The 19,637-nt window shown below is 43.8% G+C and overlaps 1 long non-coding RNA gene and 1 pseudogene across 1 annotated transcript in view; one reads left to right on the forward strand and one right to left on the reverse strand.

Annotated features, from left to right (window-relative positions):
* The window catches only part of LOC149461137 (uncharacterized), a 221,747-nt gene that overhangs the window by 26,904 nt on the left and 175,206 nt on the right, over nucleotides 1–19,637 (reverse strand). The window lies entirely within an intron of this gene.
* Nucleotides 544–19,637, forward strand: part of LOC149461138 (uncharacterized) — a 187,631-nt pseudogene continuing 168,537 nt past the window's right edge.

The following is a 19,637-nucleotide window of genomic DNA, read 5'->3' on the forward strand; positions in this document are numbered from 1 at the left end:
ACCGCCAAACGCTTACGCCCACGGCAGGCAAGATGGGCATTGTTCTTCTCCAGGTTAATTTTTCACATCACGTATAGGCCCGGATCTAAAAATACGAAACCTGATGCACTATCTCGCATGTTTGAAGACTCCAAAGAAGATCCGGTACCTGATACGATTCTGTCTGCAGGAAATTTCTTGGCGCTCCAGACGGACCTTCGGTCCAAGCTATTGGAGGCATCCACGGCCGCGTCAGTCCCAGTTGGTGTGTCCCTCCAGAACAAGGGGGGACTCCTATGGAAGGATGGGTTGGTCATGGTCCCTGAAGAGGTCCGGACCCTTGTCCTGGAACATTGCCATGACCACCCGATGGCGGGACACTTTGGCCCAGCCAAGACCCTGGAGCTTCTCCAACGCTCTTTTTGGTGGCCAAGTATGGCCAAGGATTGTAAACTCTATGTAAGATCCTGTACCATCTGCCAGAAAAACAAACCATCGAGGAACAAGGCTTGGGGACTGCTGCGTCCCTTGCCGATTCCTGAACGACCGTGGCAAGGGATCGCAATGGACTTTATAGTCGAGCTCCCACCGTCCCAAGAACACACCGCGATCTTCGTGGTCATCGATCGATTATCGAAAATGGCTCACTTTGTACCATTAAGGAAGACTCCGTCTGCGTCCGAGACTGCGCGAATATTCATCCAGGAAATCGTAAGATTACATGGAATCCCGGAGGACATTGTCTCGGATCGTGGGGTCCAATTTACATCTAGATTTTGGAGGGCCCTGTGCAAGGCCCTGGATATCAAGTTGTCCCTCTCCTCTGCTTTCCACCCTCAGACCAACGGACAGACCGAGAGGACCAACCAGACCCTAGAACAATACTTGCGTTGCTACACATCCTTCCTTCAGGATAATTGATTACCACTGTTACCTTTAGCGGAATTTGCATATAACAACGCAAGCCATTCAGCGACAGGGCAATCCTCCGTTCTTCTCTAACTACGGATTTCACCCTGTCTTTCTTCCTGATTTGGTCTCTGAATGCCCAGTTCCGGCAACGCAAGACGCATTAAACTTCTTCTCCTCGAACAACAAAGTACTACAGGAAGCCATCGCTCGGGCCCAGGAGGATAACAAGAATGCATATAACAAGAAACGAAGAGGGAATCTGGTGCTGAAGCCTGGGGATAAGGTATGGTTGGCAACAACCAACTTGAGAATGCTTTGTCCCTCAAAGAAATTGGGACCTAAATTCGTGGGGCCTTTTTGTGTGAAGCGAATGATCAATGAGGTAACATATGAACTTACCCTCCCTGAAACATTCAAAATTCATCCTGTTTTCCACGTGTCCTTACTTAAACCTGTGATCCCGGATGCCTTCCCAGAACGAGAATCCAGACCTCCGGAGGCCATAACGGTGGAGGGACAAGAAGAATATGAGGTGGAAACGATCCTGAAGTGCCGAAGAAGGGGGGGCCAGACCCAATTTCTTATAAAATGGAAGAGCTATGGCCCCGAGGACAATTCTTGGGAACCAGCCCATAATGTCCATGCACCCAGACTTGTTCGGCGGTTTCTTCGTGACCACCCGTGGTGGAGAGATCGGGTGGGCATCCGGAGGTTGCCCGTAGGGGGGGGGCAATGTCAGGGATCCCCTCGATCCCCGCCGCGATGGTCCCGGCGCAGGCGCAGTATGCCGCCCTGTGCAGGGACGCGGGCTCTAGGTCCGGGCCGGCCACGGAGCGTGAGTTCGCGCATGCGCAGTAGGAGCCGCGGGGCACCAATGGCAGCGCAGGGCGCGATATTTAAACGGCCCTGAGCTGTCATTCAGTGCCTTCTGGTCTTGTCCTTGCCCTGTATCCTGTATCCTGAATCTGAACCTGTACCTGTAAGTTGCTGACCCGGATTGTACCTGACCACTGCTGAATTCTCCTGCCCAGACCCTTGCTTTGCCTGACCTCTCTTCCGTATGTCCCCTATTGGATCTGACCTACTGTTGTTGACCTGGCGTGTGACCCGACTATTCTCTGCCCGCTGCCTTGTACCGTGCTGTCCTCCCCGTTACCGACCCGGCTTGCCTGACTCTGCACTTGCTCCGCCATCCATCCATCCATTCCTCTCAGCGGGGTTCCCAGACCTCCTCATATCAGGCTCTCTCCCGTGGGAGCCCCTGGCGACCACCCCTACCACTGACGGGTGTCCTCAGTAAGCACGACCTGGTCCCGGGGTACTCCAAGTCCATCCCCACCATCAGGGGCTCTGGTGAACAAGTACTCTGGGACTTAGACTCCGTGCGCTGGGGACGCCTGATTAGTGGAGTGCTAGTGGTGTCGTCAGGCGGTCCCTTACAGATGAATTACTATATGGGGGATGAATTACTATATGGGGGATGAATTACTATATGGGGGATGAATTACTATATGAGGGATGAATTACTATATGGGGGATGAATTACTATGGGGGATGAATTACTATATGGGGGATGAATTACTATATGGGGGATGAATTACTATGGGGGATGAATTACTATATGGGGGATGAATTACTATATGGGGGATGAATTACTATATGGGGGATGAATTACTATGGGGGATGAATTACTATATGGGGGATGAATTACTATGGGGGTTGAATTACTATATGGGGGATGAATTACTATGGGGGATGAATTACTATATGGGGGACGAATTACTATGGGGGACGAATTACTATGGGGGATGAATTACTATGGGGGATGAATTACTATGGGGGATGAATTACTATATGGGGGATTAATTACTATATGGGGGATGAATTACTATAGGGGGGATGAATTACTATATGGGGGATTAATTACTATGCTTACTATGGGGGAATATTACTATACTTACTATGGATGACACATACACATCATTCATCTACTCTTGGTCCGGCCCCCGGGTCCAATATATGAACCCATTGCGGCCCTCAAGTCAAAAAGTTTGCCCACCCCTGATCTAGCTGCTTCTGTCACATCATCAATAAACACCAATGACCCAGTGCCACTGGAAGCCATGCATGCCCATGCCATCACACTGCCTTCACCATGTTTTACAGATGATGCTGTGTGCTTTGGATCATGAGCTGTTCCAAGCCTTCTCCACTCTTTTTTCTTCCCGTCATTCTGCTACAGATTAGTCTTAGTTTCATCTGTCCAAAGAATGCTTTTCCAGAACTGGTCTGGCTTTTTTAGATGTTTTTTGGCTAAGTCTTTTCTGTTGGCTTTTCTGTTCTTCAGGCTTATGAATGGGTTGCCTGCGCTTGATCTATCCTTTAAATATATGTGCCTCTACTATGGGGGCTCTCAAAATCTGTAGTTAGGACCACAGAATACCAGGGTGCCGTGATGTGGCTCTGTGGCTTACGTATATATTTGTAAATGTGTGCTAACTAAACCCCTGTTTTTAACGCATACTATTAGACAGGTTAATTTGGTTGTTGGCAAACTGGCTGGCAAGTCGATCATTGAACCTTCCTCTTTTTCTTGTTTGACATGCGTCGCCCGGTTCACGTATCCTTGCTACAAAAGCCAGTTATAGACTGGGGCAGTTGCCATTTTTTGTATTATGAATGGTTTGCACCTTGTGGTGAACCCTCTATATTCGCTCTCATGAAGTCTTCTCTTGACTGTAGACTTTGATAATAATACACCCACCTCCCGGAGAGTGTCCTTCACTTGTCTGAATGTTGTGAATGGGTTTTTCTTTACCATAGAGAGGATCCTGCGATCATCCACCACTGTTGTCTTCACTGGACGTCCATGCCGTTTTCTGTTGCTGAGCTCACCAGTGCGTTCTTCTTTCCTCAGAATGTACCAAACTGTTGATTTGGCCACTCCTAATGTTGCTGCTATCTCTGTGATGGATTTGTTTCATTTTTGAATCCTTACAATGGCCTGTTTCACTTGCATGGACAGCTCCTTTGAACGCATGATGTAGGTTCACAGCAATAGATTCCAAATGCAAATACCACACTGCTTAATTGATGAAGAAATAACGAAGGAGAAGCCCACACCTGGCCACGAAACAGCTGTTGATTCAATTGTCCAATTACTTTTGGTCCCTTGAAAACGAGGGGATAGCTACTCCTAATTGCTGTAATTCCTAAACCCTTCTGCTAATTTGGATGTACATACCCTAAAATTAAACCTGAGAGTGTGCACTTTCAGCCCATATCCATTATATAACTATAGCTTGAATAAGAATATATACGGACCTAACTGTGTGTGTGTATATATATATATATATATATATATATTGGAGTATAATAAGACCAACTTCTTGTCATCTAGATCTGGAACACTGCAGCACAAAGGATTATCCGGCCAGCAACATCCAGGTAAGTAACACACATCAAAGAAGGATATCCAGACTCCAGAGATTCAGTCATCTGCTGCTACCAGCCTGCTCAGCTGTTCCACCTGCCCACTGTGTTTCACACAGTATCTCACAGAAGTGAGTACAACCCTCACATTTTTGAAAATATTTTATTATATCATGTGACAACACTGAAGAATTGACACTTTGCTAAAATCTCAAGTAGTGAGTGTACAGCATGTATAACAGTGTAAATTTGCTGTCCCCTCAAAATAATTCAACACACAGCCATTAATGTCTAAACCGCTGGCAACAAAAGTGAGTACACCCCTAAGTGAAAATGTCCAAATTGGGCCCAAAGTGTCAATATTTTGTGTGGCCACCATTATTTTCCAGCACTGCCTTAACCCTCTTAGGCATGACGTTCACCAGGGCTTCACAGGTTGCCACTGGAGTCCTCTTCCACTCCTTCATGACGACATCAAGGAGCTGGTGGATGTTAGAGACCTTGCGCTCCTCCACCTTCTGTTTGAGGATTCCCCACAGATGCTCAATAGGGTTTAGGTCTGGAGACATGCTTGGCCAGTCCATCACCTTTACCCTCAGCTTCTTTAGCAAGGCAGTGGTCGTCTTGGAGGTGTGTTTTGGGTCGTTATCATGTTGGAATACTGCCCTGCGGCCCAGTCTCTGAAGGGAGGGGATCATGCTCTGTTTCAGTATGTCACAGTACATGTTGGCATTTATGGTTCCCTCAATGAACTGTAGCTCCCCAGTTCCGGCAGCACTCATGCAGCCCCAGACCATGACACTCCCACCATCATGCTTGACTGTAGGCAAGGCACACTTGTCTTCGTACTCCTCACCTGATTGCCGCCACACACACTTGACACCATCTGAATCAAATAAGTTTATCTTGGTCTCATCAGACCACAGGACATGGTTCCAGTAATCCATGTCCTAAATCTGCTTGTCTTCAGCAAACTGTTTGCAGGCTTTCTTGTGCATCATCTTTAGAAGAGGCTTCCTTCTGTGACGACAGCAATGCAGACCAATTTGATGCAGTGTGCGGCGTATGGTCCGAGCACTGACAGGCTGACCCCCCACTCCTTCAACCTCTGCAGCAATGCTGGCAGGACTCATACATCTATCTCCCAAAGACAACCTCTGGATATGATGCTGAGCACATGCACAAAACTTCTTTGGTCGACCATGGCGAGGCTTGTTCTGAGTGGAACCTGTCCTGCCTGTCCTGTTAAACCGCTGTATGGTCTTGGCCACCGTGCTGCAGCTCAGTTTCAGGGTCTTGGCAATCTTCTTATAGCCTAGGTCATCTTTATGTAGAGCAACAATTCTTTTTTTCAGATCCTCAGAGAGTTCTTTGCAATGAGGTGCCATGTTGAACTTCCAGTGACCAGTATGAGAGAGTGAGAGCGAAAACACCAAATTTAACACACCTGCTCCCCATTCACACCTGAGACCTTGTAACACTAATGAGTCACATTACACCAGGGAGGGAAAATGGCTAATTGGGCCCAATTTGGACATTTTCACTTAGGGGTGTACTCACTTTTGTTGCCAGCGGTTTAGACATTAATGGCTGTGTGTTGAGTTATTCTGAGGGGACAGCACATTTACACTGTTATACAAGCTGTACACTTACTACTTTACATTGAGCAAAGTGTCATTTCTTCAGTGTTGTCACATAAAAAGATATAATAAAATATTTACAAAAATGCAAAAATGTGAGGGGTGCACTCACTTCCGTGAGATACTGTATATGTATGTGTGTATATATATATATATATATATATATATATATATATATATATATATAATTTTTTTTTCTTATATTTAATTTTTCCCTAAACATTTATCTGCTATGGCTTCTTAGCGCTGTTTGCTTACCTCTTAATAAACAAGTGATAGCCCTGCAAAAAGCAATGAAGAGCAGCGGCTAGAAGTAACTTTCTTCCAGCAGCGTTGGATAATGACCAGGAGAAATGGCACAAAATACGCGGCTACCATGGAAACTCAGCAAGACAGCACCTTTATTAACCTGTGTTTTCAGCTGAAACTATAACAGTACAGCAGTGTTTAACAAAAATAAGCGAAACAAGAAAATAAAAACCAGAAACTGGTTTCCATTTCAGCACCCCTTCTATGAAGAATTATATCACACCATCTACCCAGACTTTGCAGGTCTTCTTCAACCTCTCAACATAATAATTTCTAAATGCTTTTTTCTACAAAAATATTATAAATGCAACAAAAAAAAGTGGACCAATATGGCAGCAAAAACCTATTGTAAATGCTGAAATTTTCATATCCTTACCTCCACTAGTTCAGTATTTAGCTTAACAGTCACAAAATGGACAACCATTGCAAATACTTTTTTTTTAAATATATATGTAACAAGAGGTCAGGTTGATGCAAATAATATTACTGTACAATAATTTTTTAAAGCTGAACTCCGGGTACCTTGAAAAACTCACCTTACAGTGCACCCACACCCTCCCTGCAAAGGTAAATGTTCGTATAGATTAGGAAGATATATACCTTAATCCTCTCTTCCACAAGCTTCTTCCTCTCCATATGCCCAGCCCCCTGAAGTCACTGCTTTGCTTCTCAACCAGACGCAGTTCTATTTAAAGTCATTAGTTTGCTTCTCAACCATTCGCAAATCTATGATGTCATCACATATGCACATAAGCACTTTAAGTAGGAGGCGCAGCATATGTTCTCTACCATATTCATTTTTATATTGTAGGAACACAATTTTTTGTTTTCAGCCATCCTTTAGAACTACATTTGTCCAGTTGCACATTTTAAAAATTTGGCATATATATTTCTTCACAAATTGTATATAGAGGCGCAGGCTAAAACAATCTAATTAATTTTTTAATAATTTTTTCTAATTAATTAAGATACATTTTTTAGATTAAATAAAGTCAGCAGAGGATGCCTGCTTTCTGCAGCTTCCCTCTGTGCTCTTGTTTGTGAACTTAGTCCATTGAAAGTGCCTACTTACATACGATTTCGCTGAGTTCACAAGGATGGGGAGCAGTTAATAAATATAAATACCTCTATATTGTCAAATTATGAACAGTAGCCCTTTCTCTACTTTGCCTTTCTGCTCTTGAGAGGAAGACTCTACTAATATAAAGAGAGTTAGTTGATGGATAGGATTGTATTGTGTACTGGGTTTGCAATACACAGGAATAAGAACTTTGCCTGATAGAAGCATGGGAAAACGTGAAACATTTCTAATACATCAAACAACAAAAATCAATACAGAATATAAAAAGTCTACACACCCGTTAAAATATCTGGTTTCTGTGATGTACAAAATGAGACAAAGATAAATAATTTCAGAACTTTTTCCACCTTTAATGTAACCTATAAACTGTACAACTCAGTTGAAAAAACAAACAAATCTTTTAGGTGGAGGGAAGTAAAAATAAGAAAAACTAAAATAATATGGTTGCATAAGTGTGCAAACCCTTAACCACTTGCCTACCAGGCACTTATACCCCCTTATTTACCAGGCCAATTTTCAGCTTTCAGCGCTGCTGCACTTTGATTGACAATTGCGCGGTCATGCAACATTATACCCATATGAAATTTTTATCATTTTTTTCTCACAAATAGAGCTTTCTTTTGGTGGTATTTAATCGCCACTGGGCGCTTTACTTTTTGCGCTATAAATAAAAAAATGCAAAAAATTTGAAAAAAAAAAAAGTTTCTTTGTTTCTATTATAAAATTTTTCAAACAGGTAATTTTTCTCCTTCACTGATGTGCGTTGATGAGGCAGCACTGATGGGCACTGATAGGCGGCACTGATGGGCACTGATAGGCAGCACTTAAGGGCACTGATAGGCAGTACTAATGAGGTGTCACGGATAGGCGGCACTAATATGCAGCACTGATAGGCGGCACTGATAGGTGACACTGATGATGGGTACTGATAGACGGCACTGACTGGCACCACTGCTGGGTACTGACTGGCGGCACTGACTGGCACAACCGCTGGGCACTGACTGGTGGCACTGACTGGCAGCACTGCTGGGATGCACTGGTGGGTGGCACTGGTGGGCAGCACTGGTGGGTGGGCACAGGTGGGTGGCACTGGTGGGCACAGGTGGGTGGGCACAGGTGGGTGGCACTGCTGGGCACAGGTAGGTGGCACTTCTGGGCACAGGTGTGTGACACTGCAGAGTGGCACAGGTGGGTGCACTGCTGGGCACAGGTGGGTGATCTGCTGGGCACAGGTGGGCGGAGCTAGTGGGCGCACTGCTGGGCACTGGTGGGCGGAACTTGCGGGTGGCACTGCTGGGCAACGATCATCAGGGCACTGATCATCAGTGCCCTGATGATCGGTGCCGATCCCCGCTCTGACAACTGCCAGTTCTCGGCAGTACTTTCCTCACGATCTGACAGCGTGAGGAAAGTGCAGCCGAGAACCGGCACTTGCATGTCCTTCTGATCAGCGTGTCATTGGACACTGCTGATCACGTGGTAAAAGGCCGCTGTGATTGGCCTTTTACCACATCACGTGATCAGCTGTGTCCGTAGGACACAGCGATCACAGAGATCGCCGGGTGTGCGCCCCCTGGGGCGCGCAGGAGAGCGCGTTCTGGGAGGACGTCATATGACGTCCACCCAGAACTGGCCGGCTGCAGTGCAGCCGTCATTCGGCTATCTGCGGTCGGCAACTAGTTAAACTCATACTTTGTTGAAGCACCTTTTGATTTTATTAGAGCACTCAGCCTTTTTGGGTATGAATCTATCAGCATGGCACATCTTGACTTGGCAATATTTGTCCACTCTTCCTTGCAAAAACACTCCAAATCTGTAAGATTGCGAGGGCATTTCCTGTGCACAGCCCTCTTTCGATCACCCCACAGATTTTCGATCAGATTCAGGTCTGGGCCATTCCAAAATTTTAATAATATTCTGGTGAAGCCATTCCTTGTTGATTTGGATGTATGCTTTGGGTCGTTGTCATGCCAAAAGATGAAGTTCTTCGTCATGTTCAGCTTTCAAGCAGAAGCCTGAAGGTTTTGTGCCAATATTGACTGGTATTTGGAATTGTTCATATTTCCCTCTACCTTGACTAAGGCCTCAGTTCCAGTTGAAGAAAAACAGCCCCAAAACATGATGATGCCACAACCATGCTTAACTGTGGGTATGGTGTTCTTTTGGTGATGTGCAGTTTTGTTTTTGCACCAAACATATCTTTTGGAATTATGGTCAAAAAGTTCAACCTTGGTTTCATCAGACCATAACACATTTTACCACATGCTTTTGGGAAACTTCAGATGTTTTTTCAAAATTTAGCCAGGCTTGGATGTTTTTCTTCTTAAGAAAAGGTTTCCATCTTGCCACTCTACCCCATAGCCATATTTTCTCCACTTGATGATGACTAACTTCACTGTGTTCCTTGGTATATTTAATGCCTTGGAAATTCTTCTGTACCCTTCTCCTGACTGATTCCTTTTAGCAATGAGATCCCTCCGATGCCTTGGAAGCTCTCTGCGGACCATGGCTTTTGCTGTAGGATGCGACTAAGAAAATGTCAGGAAAGACCTACTAAAACAGCTGAACTTTATTTGGGGTTAATCAGAGGCACATTAAACGATGGCACGTGTGTACTGACTCCTAGTTCACATGATTTTTAATGTGATTGCTTAATTCTGAACACAGCTACATCCCCAGTTATAACAGGGTGTGCACACTTATGCAACCACATTATTTTAGTTTTTTATATTTACCCCCCCCCCCCTTTAAAAGATTTCAGTTTGTTTTTAAATTGAGCTGTACAGTTTAAAGGTCACATTAAAAGGTGGAAAATGTTCTGAAATTATTTATCTTTGTCTCATTTTTTTATATTACAGAAACCTGACATTTTAACAGGGGTGTGTAGACTTTTTACATCCACTGTATATTGCAGCTTACCAAACAGATGTGGTGGAAGCATTAGTTTTCTTTCGCTCTTCCCCTCTGTTTTCACCTGTGATCTGGACAGTAACACACCAGTATTAGTGAGATACCACTCTGGAGGATTGAGCCAGGATGGACCAGACAGCAGTATTATCAGTCTGAGGGGGATGGTAGCGTTAAATGTATTCACAGATTTGAACACAATAACAAATGTAAGCCAAACTCCAGCTAACACTTTATAATCAATTACAGCAAACACTGTTTTTTGTCCATTTATGATAAAGGTTTTACATGAACAAAATAAAAGTTGATAATTTTAATCAACCATGCCAGTGTTGAATGGTCTTATCCATGTAAACTAATACAATCTGCTGGAGAGCTTGATATCCTGAAAAACAACAGAGCTACTGGCTGAATGAAAATAGAAAAAAAGACTAAAAAACCTAAATAAGGAAAATAAGACAACCATCACATCTAAGAATTGGTAAGCTGCAAAATAATAAATGTTTGCTTTTGGGTTTAATACTGCTTTACCACCATAAAGGATTAATTGTGCCTTCTATGTTTGGGCTGTTCTTCTTTAAACTAATTGGTGTTTAAACACTGAGCTTTTTAGAGTCCATTCACAGTATTTGCATTGGGATGCACTGGGCATTGTTGTGCAGCAAAGTCCTAAACGCAAAGACAAAGCAATTCTCCTTGGTTCCTTTGGTGTGCGCTGAAAAAAAAGGTACTTCACGCAGTACTTTTTTATTTTTTTTAGCACAGTGTTTTGAAACAGAAAAACCAGTGCATCCTAACACTGCTGTTTAAATAGAACCTAATGAAATGTCTCTTGTGACATTTCAATAAAGTTGTAACAAAAAAAGAAGAAATGTAATCAGTGCAATGCGCTGGGATCAGCACTTTGGCACTGTGTCACCCCAGCGCACACAAGGGGCTGTATGTTCAGCTACTGGTGTGAATGGACCCTCAGAGGGGAAATACAATCTTATAAATATTTTAGATGTAGGTGTAAACACGATTAGTTGTATGTAATAATCTTATCTTCTTGTTTGAGCCCCCAAACACAATACTGTAACAAAACACCAGACAGTGGCTTCTAGAGCTTTGAGAGTTTTTAACCAGTTCCTGCACAAAACTGCATTCTGCTTGCTGCATCTGGGGTGCCAATAACAATGAATGGTGCTGCAAATCCAACGTTTTTTTTGCGGATTACCTGACTTTGTATGCATTCACCTGACACATGGCTATGAATGAAGGCTAAAGCGTTATTAAAATATTGCCTTTACTGTGCCCGTTTTCTCTCTAAAAATCTAACAGACTGGGTTTGCCTTACTGAAACTGTTCAACAATCCCCTATTACATGAAACACCCATAAATGCTCCTAGTCCAAAAAGCACATGCCATTTTTTGGCTAAGTTTTATTTTACAAGGGGAACCTCAACTGCAGCATTGTAATGGCAAGAACATTGTAATGGAAAGAAAGACGTATGTTTTACTCAAAATGCTAATGTGATTTGGTAATGCTGACATGTGCTCTACTAATTAATGTGAAGTATAAATTTTAATGATAGAACCACTTTAATAAATCATACCTTATAAAAGAGGATGAAAGCTTCTTCTAACAGATCTTTCTTCCAAATTTAATAAGGTAGATAACTATGGTTATAAAATAAGAGATACAAAATACTCAGGATTTCACCCTCAGATCTTCATACAGAATGTGTGACTACAAGGATAGCAATTATCAGGGGATTTCCCATTGATATTAGTAATGTAATTGTTTACATGAATAATTCATATACATGTTAATGACTGTGATTAGGGTGCTTATTATAATTGTGTTGTTCAATTAATGTACAGCAACAATTTTACTTCTAAGTTTCCTCTTTTAATTATTCTTTGCTTCCCAGTCCCCTCTTTCCCATGGTTCTACATATATGCGTTTCTTACAGACTGAAGCAAGCAATGTAGGAATGTGTCCAGGCTCTAGACACTCTAGAACTTTAGGCTTGTTTCACACAGGCTTCAACTTATATAAGAGCAGTGTGAGCAGCAAGCCTTTAAGGAGGATTCAAAAGCATTGAAGCAAAAAATGCTAGAAAAAAAATGCAAAATGCTGTTAATATGTTAGTAGCGTTATTGTGCAGGCTTGTAGTAGCGTTTTAGTAGCATTTAGAAGAGTTAGTGTTTTATTAACATTTATACAGTATATGACAAAAAAAAAACTCAAAAAAGCAGTTAGGAGTGTTTTGCGTTTTTTTTTCTGCCGTGAAAACGCTCTCAAAAACGCTACAAAAAATGTATTTCTTCTGTTCCTAAACGCTGAAGCTTGAAAAATTCTTCTAGCATAAAATAGTGTTCATGGACACAGTGCATAACAGTATTAACTTCAAAAGCAGAAAAAAACCAGCACGTTCATTAGGATCTGTGTGCAACATTTAAAAGCTGGAGCTGAATTAATTAATTTAAAAGCTTCAACAAACCTTGCTGAAAGCTCTGCAAATGCTTTGTTAAAGGTTGCTGTTCTTACAGTGGCAAAAATAATTATTTGCTCTCCTGAAGATTTTGTAAGCTTTGTCAACTTACAAAGAAATGAAGGGTCTATAATTTTTAACATAGGTGTATTTTAACCGTTTCCCAACCGTGCTATAGCCGCAAGATGGCTACAGCGCGGTTGTCCAGTTCTGGGAGGGCGTCCATGGACACCCTCCCAGAACGCGCCCCCTGCGGCACATACCTGGTGCTGTCAGTGATCGCTGTGTCCCATGGACACAGCTGATCACATGATATGGTAAAAGGCCAATCACAGCGGTCTTTTACCATGTGATCAGCTGTGTCCAATGACACAGCAGATCACCGGGTAAATACAGTTGCCGGTTATTGGCAGCACTTTCCTCACGCTGTCACAGAGTGAGGAAAGTACTGCCGATAACTGGCAAATGTGACAGGGGAGATCTGCACTGATAATCAGGGCACTGATCATCAGTGCCACCCAGCAGTGTCACCCATCAATGCCCAGTAGTACCATCCATCAGTGCCGTCTGCCAGTGCCTCCAGTCAGTGTCACCTATCAGTACCCATCATTGCTGCATACAGTATCAGTGCATCCTCATCAATGCCCACCAGTGCCACCTCATCACTGCCAATCAGTGCTACCTATCAGTGCCAATCAGTGCTGCCTATCAGTGCAGCCTCATTAACGCACATCAGTGAAGGAGGAACATTACCGGTTTGCAAAATTTTATAATAGAGAAAAAGAAAACTTTTTTTAAAAAATTTTTTGCACTTTGTTTATAGTGCAAAAAATAAAAACCCCAATGGAGAGTAAATACCACCAAAAGAAAGCTCTATTTGTGTGAAAAAATTATAACATTTTCATATGGGTATAGTGTTGCATGACCACGCAATTGTTATTCAAAGTGCAACAGCACCAAAAGCTGAACATTTACCTGGGCAGGAAGGGGGTGAAAGTGCCCTGTAGGCAAGTGGTTACATGATAGAGACAGAATATCAACCAAAAATTCAGAAAATCACAGGATACAAATGTTATAAATTGAGTTGCAGTTCAGCGAGTAAAAGAAGTATTTGATCCCCTACCAACCAACAATAATTATGGCTCACACAGACAGGCTATATGCTCATGTGGTACACAGATTAGACCTGTCAATTAGCTCCTAATGACAACTCGTGCTGTGTATAAGAGACACCTGTCCACAGAATGTTTCTTCCATTCAAACCTCACCATCAAGACCAAAGAGCTGTCAAAGGACATCAGGGACAAGATTGTACACCTGCACAAATCTGGAATGCGCTACAAGACCATCAGAAAGAAGCTCAGTGAGAAGGAGACAACTGTTGGACTGATTACTCACAAATGTAAGAAATACAAAATAACCATCAATCACCCTCAGTCTGGAGCTCCATGCAGGATTTTGCCTCATGGGATAAGCATGATCATGAGAAAAGTGAGGGATCAGCCCAGAACTACATGGGAAGAGCCTGTGAATGATCTCAAGGCAGTTGGGACCACAGTCACCAGAAAAAAAAACAAACAATGGTAACACAATACACAGTTTGGAGACCCCTGATCTAAATGATTCAGAGAAGGATTGGGAGAAAGTGCTGTGGTCAGATGAGACCGTGTTTGGAGGAAGAAAAATTCCGACTATGATCCCAAGTACACCATCCCTACAGTCAAACACTGAGGTGGACACATTATGCTTTGGGGTTGTTTCTCTGCTAAAGGTACAGGCAGACTTTGCTGCATTCAGAAGCCAATCAATGGGGACATGTGTTGTAAAATCTTACATGAGAACCTTCTTCCCTCAGCCAGAACCCTGAAGATGGGTCATAGATGGGTTTTCCAACATGACAATGACCCAAAACAAACCGCTAAGGCAACAAAGAAGTAGCTCAAGAAGAAGCACATTAAGGTGATGGAGTGGCCTAGCCAATCTCCAGGCCTTAATTCCATAGAAAATGTATGTAGGGAGCTGAAACTTTGAGTTGCCAAATGACAGCCAAGAAACCTTATGGATTTAGAGAAGATCTGTAAAGAAGAGTGGACTAAAATCCCTCCTGAGATGTGTGCAAACCTAGTAACCAACTACAAGAAATGTCTTACCTCTGTACTTGCCAACAAGGGTTTCTCCACCAAGTACAAAATCATGTGTTGCTTGGGGATACTTATTTTACTCACTGAACTACAACTCAGTTTATAACATTTGTATCATGTATTTGTTTTCCTGATTTTTGGTTGATATCCTGTGTCTATCATTTAAAATACATCTATGATAAAAAAAATTATAGACTTTTCATTTATTTTGTAAGTGAGCAAACTTAAAAAATCTGCAGGGGATCAAGTAATTATTTTCCCCACCGTATACAAGCTGAATCCTGTGTGTAACAGGCTTTCGGGCCTGTTTAAACCCTCTTGTTGCAGTAGAGCAGCCATAGCCATAATATACACTATATTGCCAAAAGTATTCGGATACCCCTTCAAATCATTGGATTCAGGTGTTCCAGTCACCTCCATGGTCAAAGGTGTATAAAATCAAGCACCTAGGCATGCAGACTGATTCTACAAATATTTGTGAAAGAATGGGTTACTCTCAGGAGCTCAGTAAATTCAAGTGTGGTTCTGTGATAGGTTGCCACCTGTGCAATAAGTCCATCCGTGAAATTTCCTTGCTACTAAATATTAGACAATGAACTGTGGTATTGTAACAAAGTGGAAGAAACTGGGAAAAACAGTAACTCAGCCACAAAGTGGTAGGCCATGTAAAATGTCAGAGCGGGGTCAGCGCATGCTGAAGTGCACAATGCGCAGAAGTCGCCAACTGTCTGCAGAGTGAATAGCAAAAAAGACCACCAAACTTCGTGTGGCCTTCAGATTAGCACAACAGTGCATAAAGTGCTCTGCCAAAAATATCCTGCAAGTTTACTGTACATGTACCACATTGGTCACCGTTGCTGGGGCCGACATGAAAATGTCAACAATGTGTACTCAGCAGCATCTGTGCCACAATTTACACACTTTTCATTTGAATGAGTCATTGATGCGGACAGTCATTCATTATTTACTACCTTAAGGTTATTCTGCACATGTGCTGCTGAACCAGCAATGACTCGTTTAGACATACATAATGTAATCAGCAGTGCAGGCACCACTGATTACACACTGTCAATAATGACATGTTGGCCATTGCAGCAACAGCCAAGAGGGTCCCTGTGCACTACTCACAATATGTATGTAAGGCCTCATGCACACTAAGAAGCTTAAAAACATTTTTTGAGCTACAGGAGTTTTCAGACTCAAAAACACGTTAAAAAGCCACGTAGTTGCATGCATGTTAATGTGCGTTCCCGCATCTGACATTAATGCATTCTGCTAGCCAAACTTTTCGCCATTATAAGGCATTACAGTGTGCCAATGTGCATTGATGCAAGTTTTTTTCACTTTTCAGCATTTTTTTAAGCTCTCCTGAATGCACAAGTGATGTTTTTTTTCTGCCTGTAAACTCCCCTGCCACTAAACTCCTAGAAATGGGGACGTGGCTTGCCAGCATCCTAGATGGCTGCTTAAGCCTTGAGCTCCGCCGCCTGGAGAGATAATTACAGCAACTGTCAGCCTCACCTGCACTCCCCAGTCTGTAAACCGGTCGCGACCCTTAAGCACCATCCGGCAGCAATATCAAGGAAAAGAAAGGAGGACTGCTGCCCATGGAAGCTCACGGAGTTCTTCCTTCAGTCAGCAGACAGGAGAGACTGCAGCCAAGATGGAGCTGCCGCCTCGTTTTCCCACACCGCTGCCTCTTACACAGATCTCCCTTGTGCCAATCAAGACTCTACAGAGGTAACTGCCACACAGCTCTCCTCCGGCCAATCTCCAGCTCACAGTCCAGGTCCCTGTAGCCCAGCAAAAGCCCGCATGAGGCTACTGCCCCCTTCATCAGCTCCAACAGAAATGAGTTAGGGGATTAACCCTTCACATCCCCATTCAGCCTTGCAGTTGCCCATAGCAGCTTTCCCCACCTCAGGACAACCAGTACTTGACTCCACCATGAAAGAGGTGCTTCTTTCTCTGCAATCCTCATTACTCTCAGAATTCTCTTCTCTCTTCCACAAATTTTCATCTGAATTAAATAACATGAGAGAAAGAGCCCAATATGTAGAGAGTAAAATAGGTGAATGAACGGAAACCATCAATGACCAGGGTGGTATTTGGGTATCAGATCAGTGAGGTAGTTTGGGGCAGCGTTATGAATGGCTTTGTATCTCAAAGTTAGTAATTTGAATTGAATGCGTTGGGCAATCGGAAGCGAGTGGAGGGAATGACAGAGGGGGGTGGCCGAAGTGGAGCAGTTGGTAAGGTGGATGAGTCTGGCCGCTGAGTTCAGGATAGAATGAAGCGGGGATAGCCTGTGTTGGGGTAGGCTGGTGAGAAGGGAGTTGCAGTAGTCCAGGCGTGAGATAATAAGGGAGTTAATCGATTTGTTTAGTAGTGTCTGGGGTTAGGAACGTACGTATCTTGGAGATGTTGCGGAGGTGGAGCCTGCATGAATTTGCCAGCGATTGGACATAGGGTTGGAAGGATAGGTTTGAGTCTAGGGTGACACCTAGGACTTTGGCTTGCGGGGTGGGATTGATGGTGGCATTGTTGGTCGTGATGGAGAGGATAGGGGGAGGGGGGCGCGGGCTGGGGGGAAATCTAGGAGCTCGGTTTTGGAAAGGTTCAATTTGAGAAAATGGAGCGACATCCAGTCTGATATGTCATTCAGTAGGTGGGTGATACGGGCGGAAACTGAAGGGGTGAGGTGAGGGGTGGAGAGGTAAATTTGCGTGTCATCGGCGTAGAGGTGATAGTTGAAGCCGTGGGAGTGTATCAGTTTGCCGAGGGAGGAGGTGTAGATGGAGAAAAGAAGGGGCCTGAGGACAGAGCCTTGGGGGACCCCAACAGAGAGGAGGAGGTGGTAGTGTTATAGATAACGCTGAAGGAGCGTTGGGATAAATAGGAGGAAAGCCAGGAGAGAGCAGAGTCTCTGATGCCAAGGGAGTGTAGGTTATTAAGGAGGAGGGGGTGGTCAACTGTGTCGAAGGCCGCGGAGAGGTCGAGGAGTAGGAGGACTGAGTAGTGGCCATTAGCTTTGGCGGTTAGCAGGTCGTTCGTGATTTTGAGTAGGGCGGTTTCGGTGGAGTGTAGGGGACGGAAGCCAGACTGTAGAGGATCGAGGAGGTTGCTGTCGGTGAGGTGGGAGCTTAGGTGATTGTAGACTAAGCGCTCAAGGAGTTTGGATGTGAATGGCAGCAGGGAGATGGGTCTAAGGTTGTTCAGGTCGGTGGGGTCCAGGGAGGGTTTTTTGAGTATGGGGGTGATGTGCGCGTGCTGTAGGGGGGAGGGGAATACGCAAGTAGAGAGGAAGAGATTGAAGATGTGGGTGAGGGAGCGTAGGATGGAGGAGGAGGGTGACCGGAGGAGTTGTGTGGGGACAGGGTCAAGGGGGCAAGTGGTGAGGCGGGCTTCTGAGAAGACCTTAGTGACCTTCTTAGTGGTAGCAGGGCTGAAGGAGCGGAGTGTTGGGGAGGTTATAGTGTGCGGAATGTTAGGTGTGGTGGGGAGCAGGGCGGTTGCGAGGTCAGAGGAGTGGAGAGTTGATGGGGTAATGGTGGGAAGGAGGCTAGGTGGGGAGGTAGATTGAGTACTGGCAATGTCCTTGCGGATTGCGTCAATCTTGTTTTGGAAGTGATTGGCAATCTCGTGGGCGGTGAGTGAGGTACTGGGTGGGGGTGGGGGGGGGAGAGAGTAGGGAGTTGAAAGTGGAGAAGAGCCGGCGATGACGACAGGTGGAGAGGGTGTTAATGAGGGTTACGAAGTAAGTAATGAGGGTATCTCATTGCCTCTCTAAACAAACTCATCCTCTTTAGACCCTTCCCAAACTCGCATGGAATTACCTATCTTCCATCCCCAAGGAGTACAGAGGTATCTCACTTTTCTACAATATTCTAAACCAAAAAAAGACATTTACCAAATCCAAGCCAATTCTCCAATGGGAGAGTGATGTTGCTACCACTTACACTGAGCAAACACTTTGGGAATAAACACAAAAGCTCTCCCTTAGATGGTATCTCACCCCCACCAAAATAGCATGTTTCAATAAACAATTCTCCCCTCTATGCTAGAGGAACTGTGGGAAACCTGAGGACACTATCCATATCTTTTGGCATTGCCCACTCCTATTCAACTTCTGGTCCATGATTTTCCAAATTATATCTACTATTTCCCAGTCTCATGTTCCCTCAAATCCATATCTAGTGTCACTGAACATACATATTGAAACTATTAACCCCAATGTTAGACACTGTATCACCCACATCCTTCTGGCAGCCAGACTGAGCATCACGAGATCCTGGAAAAATTCTCACCTGCCTTCTGTGTTTGATGCTCTTGATTTAGTTCACAAACACTGTTCTTATGAGCTTTGCTTCCAGCAAAGATAAATATAAAAAAGTATTCTCCCTATGGCAACCATGGCTCAGATGGTACCAAACACACTTCCCTGTGTAAACTCCTTACTCTTGTAGAATATCCTCTTGCTGATCTCTCTTTAAGTCACGAAGCACTGCGCCCATGCATTAACTTGCCACTGGAATTTGTCTCTTCTGTTCTGTTTCCTTTCCTTTATATTGGTACTGGTTACAGATTATTGTTCTAGTACATACTGGTTTATCTCTGCACTTATATGTAAAATTCTCAATAAATATTATTGTCAAATAAACTCCTGAGAACATCTATAGTGTGCATGGACACATAGGCTAACATGGAGGGGAGTCAAAAGAGAAAAATAAATACTCAAAACAGCTCAAACACCTGTAGG

The sequence above is a fragment of the Staurois parvus genome, unplaced genomic scaffold (assembly GCF_062004578.1).
Source record: "Staurois parvus isolate SC_StPar_1 unplaced genomic scaffold, SC_StPar_1.0 ptg000209l, whole genome shotgun sequence".
NCBI lineage: Eukaryota > Metazoa > Chordata > Amphibia > Anura > Ranidae > Staurois > Staurois parvus.